We start from the raw sequence: 12,043 nt of genomic DNA on the forward strand, positions 1-12,043 counted from the left end.
ACTCTGCATGGAAAAGGTAAAAATACACTCAAAATAGACATAATTATAGCACATTTAAAAATTATTGTTCAATTCTTTCTCTAAGTACAAATAAGACTTTTATGCCATGTATCATCTTATTCTATATATCTTATTTAAAAGTGATATAGTATTTTATCGTGTTATATTTGTAATTAAATGCAATTAATCAAATGTATGATATTTCAAAGATTCTTTATAATAACATACATTTTATTGATTAATTGTATATTACTCTAGGGTAAAATCAAAATGATATCCTGAGGACCTTTTAAAAGCTAAATAACTTGTCACCAAATTATGGAAAAAAAATCAAGAACAAAAAATTAAAATTCGAAGATTGCAACAAACAAATTTGCGCCAAAGAAATTGAATTAGATGTCTTAAGTTATTATTAAAATACTTAAGAAATAATAACATGATTTTCGAAAAAGCCCCACATATTACATATTTTATTTGACTTGTAAAAGTACTTGTTTGTATATTACTACTAATAAACTATCTAATCTAATCTATTGTACATAGTCTTTATTCTTAGGTAAGCTTTGTTTTTTAGTATAAATTAATATGATATAATAATTGGTATTAGGTATTATATAGGTCACTGTTAAATATCTCAAAAATCATTGTACAGGCTAAATACTCATAATAAAAATCTTATAACCTATAAAAAACCTGCAACTCCTTCACAATTTGAACATCCTTGTAGTTTTAACTCTTTCCGCTGAAGCAATACTGTCCCTTTGAAAAAGTCAGCACCATAGAAGTATATATTATGTGATTTAAAGTAAGTGATGTAAAACTGAGTTTTGTCCAATATATGTAACAATAATAAAATTTTGCAAAATGTTAAAAATTTGTGTCTTAAAACATGATTTATTAAGAAATCTATAATATTATATTAATAAAATATTTTATTTCCATAAAAATGCTTTGACAAACATGCTGCCTTTTATTAGGACCTTCCTCTAACGAAGTCCGTTAAAAAAAACACATAAATAGCTCATAAATGGTAATATTACTTAAACTCTATAATTATTAATAAAAATTTATCAGGTAAATATTTGTTGACGACGTCACTGGTAGAGAGTGCTTGTATCGGTGGCGTCAACAATGCGATCGAGCGGCGTTGCGATGCCATTACCGTTTTCTCGTTTCTTCATACTTTTATTTTCATATTTCACGTATATTGACTTCGATATAGAGTATCTTATCAAATTTATTTTTAAAAAATGCTTGATATTTTATTATAGAGGAGCAGTAGTATTGTTTTAAGTTTTCGGAAGAAACTGAAAACTTTTATGATATTATAAAGTGATTTTTGCCATTTCTCTATAAGCATTTGGCATCATTGTATCAGAGATGTTGCAAGCAAACAAACCTGCCCATAGTTCCACGGCATGCTACTTCTAGCCTTTCAATGTTCTAAGATTGCAACTATTCTTCTCGGTAAAGATCTAAATCCAATCGGCAATATTTGGGACATGCTATACCGATGTATACACTCTCTTTCAAAATCCTGTAATAAAGTGCTAGACGAGTTTGCAAGAGCTGTCGTTCAAATATGGGTTAATGAGAACACAAGAAATTTAAGACTTCTTAATTTTAGCATTAATCATCGTTGTCGAACTGTTATTTAAAATAGAGTTTAAAATAATTCCTACTTATTGAACTTTGATTTTCTTTAGTGAACATTGGATTTTAAATAACATAGTTAAATTATGCAATTCCGAATAGAAGGGAATAGTAGACTAACTAAGAAAAAAAATAACCAAAAATGCCATTTAATGTTATTTGCAATTTATATATAATATTATTAAAGATAGAATGGTGACAGAAAATTCATAGTGTTTACTTGTGGCCTACTAATATGCTTTATTAAAGCAGCCCTAATTATAATTAAAATACTGAAATAATACGTAGAAATCCAAAAGCAATGAAAAAGTAAGAATGTAATAGAAATGTATAATGTAAATTTCAATGGATAATATAAAGTATGAATAATATTCGAATAATGTTTGCATAAAACACAATATTTTTATCGATAATTTATAGCAAATAAATATCCATTCAATAAAAATTAGCAAACCTTAATCAATATTATCTAAATGGGGTCCATAGAGCATGAACTTCCAAACCAAGAATGAGATTATTATTAACCCTTTGAGGCTAGTTATAACTATTCTAGAATATTTTTATTTAGTTGATTTGAGTAAATTATTCTAGTGGACCTTATTATTGAGATAAATCTCTATGAAGTAATTCAAAGGTGACAGATAAGGGTTCTTAAGAGGCTAGTTAAGCTCTTAATATCATTTTATTGGGAAAATCATTTTTGAAGCTGAATTTATTTGAAGTAATTCAAAGGCAACAGGTCAGGGTTCTTAAGGGGCCAGGTTAGTTTTTTTTTAAGTCACTTTATTAAAGAAATCACTTCTAAATACGTTCATTTGTAATATAAGACAAGTGAAATTTCTCGAATTTGAAGTATTTAATACGTTGTAGTATTTAAGTCTTTTTTCTATTAATTTTCTTTTTTAGATAGCGCCAATTGACAATTTTAAAAGTTTAGTAATAAAGGATAAAGATTATTTTTATCTCTTTAAAGCACTTAGAGTGAAGATAATCATTTTTTGACCAGAATTAAATTTTTTCGATTAAATCCAAAGTAATAAAAAGGCCAATCTCCCTGACGCAGCAAAGTTTAACCAAAAACCCAAGAAATCCTTAGTCGCCGCTTATTTTCATCTATGTCCGTATGTCTCCAGGATAGCCGAGAAATACTTTCTCAATTATGACTTTTGCAACGACACCTTTTCGTTATCTCTACCCGTTGGCGAGGATTCGCTTCCGAAACGACCGCTGCAGGTCGAAACTTTAGGATAACGCCAAAATGGTTACGGTTATAGCTCATGTTATAGTTTTCCTTGAGGAAAGGTGCTTCATAAACTCGCCTTCAATTTATTCCCGAGAAAACAACCGTTATCATGGAAACGAAAGACCAAAAGAAAAGATTTTACTGATTTTCTTGATAGCCAGCTGCGTATGCTATTCGATGAGTTTGCGTCCCTTAAGGATAGTAGTTTCGGGTTTACGGTCATTTGGATGACAATTGGGGTCTGATGCAAAATTTCCATACGATGAAAAAAATGGCCGATTAAAAATAAATATTTGCCAGGAGTATATACATATATTAGGGTCATTGAAAATATTTTATTCGAAACAAGAGTATTTTAATTTTTTACCTACAATAATTAATGATTTTCTTTTTCATTTTTATAAAGCTATTATTACTAAATTTTTCATTACGAATTAAAAAAAAATACTCGAAAAAGGTTATAATTTGGCCTATTTATCCAACCGTATGTAGTATGTAGCCAGATTTATAGTAAATATTTTAGTATTAACCAATGGATAGATATGCAAATTCACAAAATTATACTTGCTGTAACTTAATTCTAACATATAAAACTAACTCTACTAGGTAAATAAAATGTTTGACTTCTACAAAAATTATAAAAAGCAATTTACTGATGGTTGCGTTGAATGTAGTTCCACTTTTATAAGCTACTCTGAAATAAGGGTTAGGTTCCCCTAATTTACAATTCTGAATAGGCCAGCGAATTTTAAACGCATCAACCTCTTCAGTTGATATTTGTCAATATTATCACTAGTGAGTGCTTTCCGCTACGTATTGTATGAATATATTATTTCGGGCTGGATACAATGATTCGATGTAGTAAGTTCAGAGTCGTATTTATAATTGTTTGGTAAAAGCTGTGGTTATGTTTATCTTAATATTATTTTTCCATATATAATATATAATAAAACTGCTGTTTTCTACCTGATAAACCTTTTTGTTTTAATTTCTAATACTTACTATAATAATGCATTTTTCATGGTATAAGTTTAATATAAATATAAAAAATATGCTTTTAATTCTCCTTAGCAATAAACTGAATAGGTATGTCAAATATATATAAAATTATGTAGTTATGTAAAGAATAACAAGCTTTATTACTTATATAATTTCTCCATATGTAATTATTATTTTTGATCATTCATTTTTATGTTTTTTTTTTCAATATCTTCTACAATTATCAAGCCTTAGTTTTCTTTTTAAATAATAATAATAATAATAATATTCGTTTATTTGTTCATGATTAACCAAAAGTTACAGAAGCCAAAAAGTAGGCATTGAACATTTGACAAAGAGATAGATCGTAAAACTAATAAATTGAATACAAAAAAAGGAAAATAAATCAAATTTTTAGTGTAACAAAAAAAAAATAGGAAATTAAACTAGTGAAAGTACACTGCAATAGATTCTTAAAAGAACTCTTCCAATTAATAAAAAGCTTTTTATAATGAATAGTCTGTTACACACCTTTTTGCTACTACTCTACACAATAAAATTATATTTTTCTGGTAAAAAACGTGTCTTACGTGCTTAGTTAAGTATGTTTGACTAAAGATGTCTAAAGTCTTTGAACAGATGATTATTACTAAAAACAAATAAAAAGCTATATAGTATATACATAAAAATTAGGGTCAAAACTCTTTTCTTTTTACGTTTACGTTTACGAATACGTTTCTACAACTATGTCGCATTTTCATGCCAAAAATATCTCTTATACATTTTTTTTGGTAAAATAAGTATTCTATCAATTTCCACGGAATTGCCTCAGAAAATAGGCCCATATCGTATTCGACTGAATGAATGCATGGTAAGCTGTCATAGCTGTATCAGTTCCCACACTGTGAGATATAACTCTTAAGGCATAACTATATTTTGAGATACTTGAATCCAAACCGTATTTGCGCACTCTTCAATCAAGTCCACTATCTTTTTGTATTACAAGAAAAGAAACATGTTCTGAAGACTAAAAGTTATTGTTTTTTATATATTGAAAAGATAATGTATTTATAACTTTCTTTCCAAAAATAAGACACTGTGTTTTTTTCATGTTGATTTGTAGGTCATGCGCTGAAAAGTATTTGTCTGGAGCCTCACAAGCTTTCTGTGCATTGTTAAGCAAAGCTGAAGGTTATGTGCATACAGTACAGTATATTCGCCTTTTACATTACTAAGTTCATTGGTTCATTGGTTCATACAGCAGAGGCCCCAGTATTGATCCTTGAGGGAGACCTTTCTCTACTTTTATTTTCCGTGACTGTATAGATCTATCATACATCTCATATTCGAGAACTTGTGTTCAATTTTCCAAAAAAGATGCTAAATTCAATGCAATACCCCTCACACCGTACTTTTGTAGTGTAGTACATAGCGTTTTATGGTTGACACAGTCAAAATCTTTTGACAGGTTAACGCACATAGCCATTGTCAACTTTCAGACATTTAAAGAGCTAAATATGTTAGTCAGTGCTTGATATACGGCTCTGATCGTAGACTGTTTTTTGTAAAGTTATTTTGATTATTACAGATTAAAGAATTCCGTTAAAAAAATCAATAAACATTTCATTTATAAATTTTTTAAATATTTTTCCATTGTTTAAAAGCAACCATATTGGTATGTTGCACACTTCAACAAACTAATTTTTTTTATGTCTGGCTTTAACTAAGGCATTTTTTAGAAGATCTGGATATATTCCCATGTCAAGGCAAAAATTTAATATATAAGCCAAAGGCTCAGAGATACAATTCACGACCTCTTTGATAATGAAAATTGGCAAATTATCAGGTGATTTATAATTTTTTATGATGTTAGACACTACTTAAGGAGTAATTGGAATTAAATAAATGGACTGTGTTAATTATGGTTTCGAGAAGAGATGCAATTATGATCTAATGTTCTAATGTTTGGACAAGAATTTATAAAAATAACTAATTAATAACTAATATAAAAATTTAATTTCAGATTTATTTCTTAAATTTTGTTCTATATTGAGTCTCATAATATTCTCATCTCATTTTTATCTTCCGTCTAGATATTTTAATCTATCACCTTATGTTCTCTTTTCTGTGATTAACTACTTTTAATTATGATTATTTCATGAGTTCATGAGTTCATGAGATATTTTTTTTGTTTTAATAGTTAAAAAAAACAGTTTTTATTTTGGTTTTATTTTAAATTAAAGGAAACTAATCTGGCTTTTAAATACCGTTGAATTTTTACACTAAAAGAACTTAATAAGAAACAATTGCTATTAAAATACTCCATTTACTTGTTAGGACACTTATAAACTACATATACAGGTTGGATTAATGGTTGATGGTACCTTAGACGTTTACGGAGAACGGAAAATATTTTTTTTTGAAAATTTGGCAACATGGGTTTTCGCTGATGATCTAACGATTAAAAATATTTTTAGCGATGAAACGTTGCCTCTTATACCAAAAAGTAGTAGCAACTTTGTTATTTTAAATAGAATACCCTGTATATTTTTTTTATTTTCCGACTCGCTATTACTTTATGATTGATTTTGTATAAGGTATTCCTATACCTATCTTTAGTGGTTTTCGAGAAATTAATTATTTTCTTTATTTTTTGACCAAAACATAGCTCCAAATAAATTTGTATTACTACGGCACTGGAACGCGCAGAACCTTGAAATTATAAACGTAATTTATGGAAGTATTCTACATTATTTTTCACTATGAAAATTTGTTCTACGTTATACAGGGTTGCTCAAAATTAGTGATTTTACCGCTAGATACAAAAATGGTAAAAAGTGCATTTTTTTAAATGGAACACCTATATTAAAACATATTCTAAAAGGAAATTAAAATCCCTGTCTAAAGAGGTATTGTGTTCCTATATCAAAGTAGTTCGGTTTCGGAAATAAAAGCAATTTTCTGTAAAAATCGGAATATTTTGACATATTTGCTTTAGTTGGCCATGAAAGGTCATGATGAAACAATGCTATGCTATTGATGTTTGACAGTGACATTAAGTTGATTAATAGTAGCTATGGACAATGTGATAAAATTATAGCAAGAATATGCAAGAAGTTCAATGAAATGTACCCGAATTTACAAAAAATGGATAAAAGAAAATTTGTGCGAATACAAAATAACTTTATACAATTTGGTTCACAACTTAAAAATGATACAAGATTATAAGTAATTTACAATAAATTTTCAAAATGATTGCCATTGACTTTTAAGCAATTCAAAATCTTGCGTTGTACAGCATGTGTTGTCGCTGCTTGTATTTCAGAAGGATCTAGTTGGCCAATGCAATTGATAACTCGTTGACGTAGTTCCTGTTTACTGTTTACCGGTGTCTTGTATACCATTTGCTTCAAATTACCCCAAAAGTAAAAATCAAGTGGTGTAAGATTAGGTGATCCCGCAGGCCAGTCCCATGGTCCCAAACGCCTAAACCAGCGGTTCATATAAGAAACAATTAATTTACAAAAAATAAAATTAATTAAACCAGAAAAAAGTATTACATTTTGACTAATTGCAAAATTACTACTACTTAATATTTTAAGTGAAATTTTAAGATCTTTATTAGTAAGTTTGTGTCATAAATACTATGAAAAATGCAAAAAAATATTATTTTTATGTTGGATTTGATGAAAAGGGTTAAAAACATAAAAAGGAAGTATCACCTAATCCCATTTGAGGATTTCAGCCCAGCCTCTGCAAAAGATTGTGGAAATGACAGTAGAGTTTTGATTAGCCTTTGCTGTAGATAATATCCATGTAAAATAAAACAATTTAAAAATATATAAAATTAGTAGGTTATTAAATAAGTTCAATTTATATTGACTTTTTATATGTAATTAATTGAGTCAATTTATATTTCAGTAATCATTAAAAACAATTTAAGGTCTTTTTAGAACTGTTTTCGTACAAAATAATTGGTTCGAAACCGAATTACCAATATAGAATATAAAATATAAATAAATTTAAAATTGCTATTATAAGTCAACTGAATACGCCAACCCTGTTAAATTTAAATGAGTTTCTAACTAAAGGTGTGTTTACATACTCCTTACCAGAGCACACGCATACGCTGCCAAAATCGAATAATCCGAATGGAACGCTTAATTGTAATGCCTACCTCGATTAAAGCTTTCAATTTCACAGATAATGTTTATCTTTTCGTTCCCTTTTGCCGACATCATCATCAAATTCAATGTGTTTACACTATACAACTTTTCGGTACTTACATATATTCTTGTCATATTATATAATAATACCCTTTTTTTAGGAAATACGTTTAGAAAGTAAACAGCGTAAAATTTTAAAATTAAAAAAGAAAAGATTTTGTTCGCATAATTTAAAAATTTGAAATGGTCCATACAAAAAAAATTAAATTTTCTTAAGACATTTCTAAACAAACTACTTATAGAAAAATCAGGAGGCAGTTCCGGAAATCTCCTAATTTTAACTGGGCAGCATGGATTTTTATATTCGGATGTCCCAGCAAAGGAAATTAAGGGGAGATCATTCTCGTAGATAATTCAATATCAATTATTGTTAACTAGAAAGTGTACCCAAAGTAGTAACGCCATGGTTACATTTGAAATTGATCATTCTTATAAACTTTTCTTCTCAACGTTTATTCTTATCCAAACAACAGCTCTTTAGGAATTGTTTAAGCATTTGACTTTGAATTGGCCTTCTAAAAGTTGGAAATTCAAGATAATCGTTATTAAATAATCTTTCATCGTACAACTCTCTACAACTTTAGATAATATTCGTTTATAGAGTATTTTGTATGTTAGGCTTCAAATAACCAACGAATATTCTTGAAAAATGACCGCATTCGTTGTCACTCTCATCTTCACTAAATTTTTATGTTATAAAAATAGAACTATAATAAATATTATAGAAAGAGATATTTAGCAGTTTTTAAGCATTTGACCTTATGAAGGTCATCAAAAAAATATTTCAATGTTATTTTGAACTTAGATTCTCGTTTGAATCAGCAATAAGGGGGCTTCATTTAAAAATAACTTTGACTTTCAAATCACCTTCAAAATTAACCCCAAAGTCAAATTAAAGGTTATTTTTACCCTACCGTATCAAAATTTTGTAGAGGTCATTTTTTGATAATACTCGTTTTTACAAAGTTATTCGTATGGTGGGATTAAAATAAATTAAAATATACAGGGTATGTTGCGCTCTAATGCACACTATAATGTTATTGTGATAGTTAATGATCATCTCATAAGATGCAAAGATTCTTATGGATATCAATATTCGACTAATTAAATTTTGATAGCATTAGTTTTCTGTAAACAATACGTTTTATCATTTCTAACAAGTGTTTTAATACAAATATCATCGATTTAACAACCGTTACGAAGATTTAAACCCTCGAGAGAACTGAGTAAATAGATGTGAGCAAAAAACTGACAGTCAGTAATATCGCATCGAAAATTTATATCTGTGAACGACACGGAAAAATACCTACTTGAAACAAAGTTGCCCGTCTAATATAGTTGTTTAGCAAACTCTTACAAGGTCCATACTTCAAAAAGTTCCGAACTGGTAACATATTTATGTTTCTTTATCGAGTTTTCCATCCTTTACATAAGCCGGTGCGAGAATAAATCATGTGGCGACACTTTTCGCGTCAGAGAAAGTTTAAGAAAAACTTATTGAAAACGATAAATGCTTAAGTTAGTTAAGTAATTTCCTTATTTAAACAGGTGAGCTAATGGCTGTTGATAAATAAATAATGAAGTGTAAAAGTATGACTATATAAAAAAAATATAATATTTAAAAAAATATTAATTCTGGTCCACCTTATCCAAGGAATCTTAAAATAGGAGTTATATCCTACAATGAGTTTACTTTTTAATTTTTAAATATTTTCCAGGTTCTAAAAAGTGCGAAAAGAGAAAGTACTCAATTATCGAAAACTATCTCGCAATGCATATATTTCGTAAAGTTGTATTAAAAAAATTCTGAACTTTAATCATGGCCAACTATGTACAGCTATCAAATTAAAAAATGTTACAAATTGTTATTTTATAAAAAAAAATAAAACAAACTCATTACAAAATACAATTCAAGAAAGTGAATTGAATTTCAGAGATACAAGACAACGCTCAATGTTTCGTCATCACATGCTTGTAGTAATTATAATTATTAACTTTAATTTTCTCTTAATCAATACTTAGTGATACTTTAACTTTAATTTAATTCTTTACTTGTATTTAATATTTATGCATTCAAAAATACGCGTTTTGCTAATAACTTATTTTACTTTACATAATTTGCCTTACATCTTTTCCTTTTTCCACCTTTTGTATATTCCTGAACTATACATATATTTCCTTATATTAAATACGAATGCGAAAAGAGTGGGAGAAGCACGACCTTCTCCTTGGTCGTGCTAAGCTGTGAATTGACTAGCAGCAATTCTGGCATTGACCGAAAACCGGATTGATCGATAAGTGTCGACACTGTTTTACGCGCGTATTTTTCGGTACGTGACCTATTGCACCCATCCCCAAAATATCCAGGGTAAGTTACTTTATTTACTTTAAGTTACTCTCTCTTTACATATACGAATCAGCAGGTGAGAGGTTTAGATTACCGGTTAAATTTGAATATTGAGTCAGTGAAACCTATGACTTAAGGGTTTTACTTAATTCCCTCGGGATATACATATTTCGAAGGAGTTAGCCCACTGAACTTTTGGTGAACTTTTATATTTTTTATCTCAAATATAAACTTTAAATAAGTTTTCTTTGCTACGTTTCTGATTTTTTTAAAAACAGTTTTGTATAAATATATAAGTTTAAATACTAGTAAAAGCTAAGAGTTTAGAACATTATGTTTACTCTAATTATAAAAAAAATAGTTTAAAGAAAATCTTTTATTTAAAGAAAATTTTCATTTAATTGCAGCAAATAACATTCATTTTACGAAAACTCCTTAAACATAAGCCCTCCTTTGTCCCAATCGTGTTCTACACGCCTTTTTGCTTCTTCTTTACTTCTTTTTCGTAATTAGTTGCACCGCCACGCCTTGAAAAGGTATCCTTTTTAATTCCTTAATAATTTAGCTGTTATGAACACAACATAAATTATCAATTTGATTCTGACAGCGGAATCGTGGCGTCTGCTAAGAGCCATTGTTTTCGTACGCGCAGTGAAGCATTTTTAATTACCTAGTGCACCAATTGAATGGTGCTTACTTATTAAATGTCTTATGTTAAAAATGTGAATAATTACAGAAGCATAGAACTGTCTTTGAAATTATCCTTAGTATCGTATTAATCCTTCTTCTTAATCTCCTTCTTTGTAACCCTTTCTTTGTTGGGCCTTAAATTAAAATTTTCCTTTCGCTGTGGCTAATTTTAAAGTAATTAGTTCGAAGGAGACACGTGTTTTTATGTTATTTTTCCGAAGCTCTCATTTTTGATAATCATCGAAAGTTTTCTTAATTATTTTCAATTAGTAATTTTTGTTTTTGCTAATTATCAATACTACCGGTTCTAATCTGAAAATACTTTTATTTTAAATAAGGAACATCTCTTGGTACTTTGTAATACCTGATACTTTTTAAGGTACTTTTTAAGTACTTTTTTGATTTACGATATTTTTTTATAACTAATTTATCCAGGTTGTTCCATATTTGAGGGTGACTATTGCGATCTGGAAAACCAATTTTTTTAATGCCGACAAGTTTTTTTCGGATTTCTGGAGAAGTCTTAATTAAGATATCTGATGTCTGACGTATGCAATGGGTATGTTTTTAAAGTAACTACCGTTTTGGATGTCCACCACTGCAGCGCTGTGGTTGGCAAGCGGTGTATGCGTGCTATGTACAGGGTGACCCAATAAGACTGTTCCTCGGCCATATCTCGGGAACTGTTCGTAAAAAAAATTATTAGGTAAATCGGTCATGAAAAATCGTTGGAAAATATTTTCAAGTTCTAAAAATTACCACCAGAGGGCGTAATTGCCATCTTAAATTTTAAAATTGCATTTTTCTTTAAATTTCGCATAACAACCAAATTTTTTTTTTTACATTTTTAAAGAGAACCAGGTTATCTATGATTTTCGTAAAATAAAAAAATCAGCCATTTCAAAA

General features: G+C 28.8%; 1 protein-coding gene and 1 long non-coding RNA gene across 2 annotated transcripts in view; one reads left to right on the forward strand and one right to left on the reverse strand.

Annotated features, from left to right (window-relative positions):
• LOC126743339 (zinc finger protein 1) overlaps positions 1-12,043 on the forward strand; it is a 218,059-nt gene that overhangs the window by 78,700 nt on the left and 127,316 nt on the right. The window lies entirely within an intron of this gene.
• The window catches only part of LOC126743342 (uncharacterized), a 186,817-nt gene that overhangs the window by 62,783 nt on the left and 111,991 nt on the right, over positions 1-12,043 (reverse strand). The window lies entirely within an intron of this gene.

The sequence above is a fragment of the Anthonomus grandis genome, chromosome 12 (assembly GCF_022605725.1).
Source record: "Anthonomus grandis grandis chromosome 12, icAntGran1.3, whole genome shotgun sequence".
Lineage (NCBI taxonomy): Eukaryota > Metazoa > Arthropoda > Insecta > Coleoptera > Curculionidae > Anthonomus > Anthonomus grandis.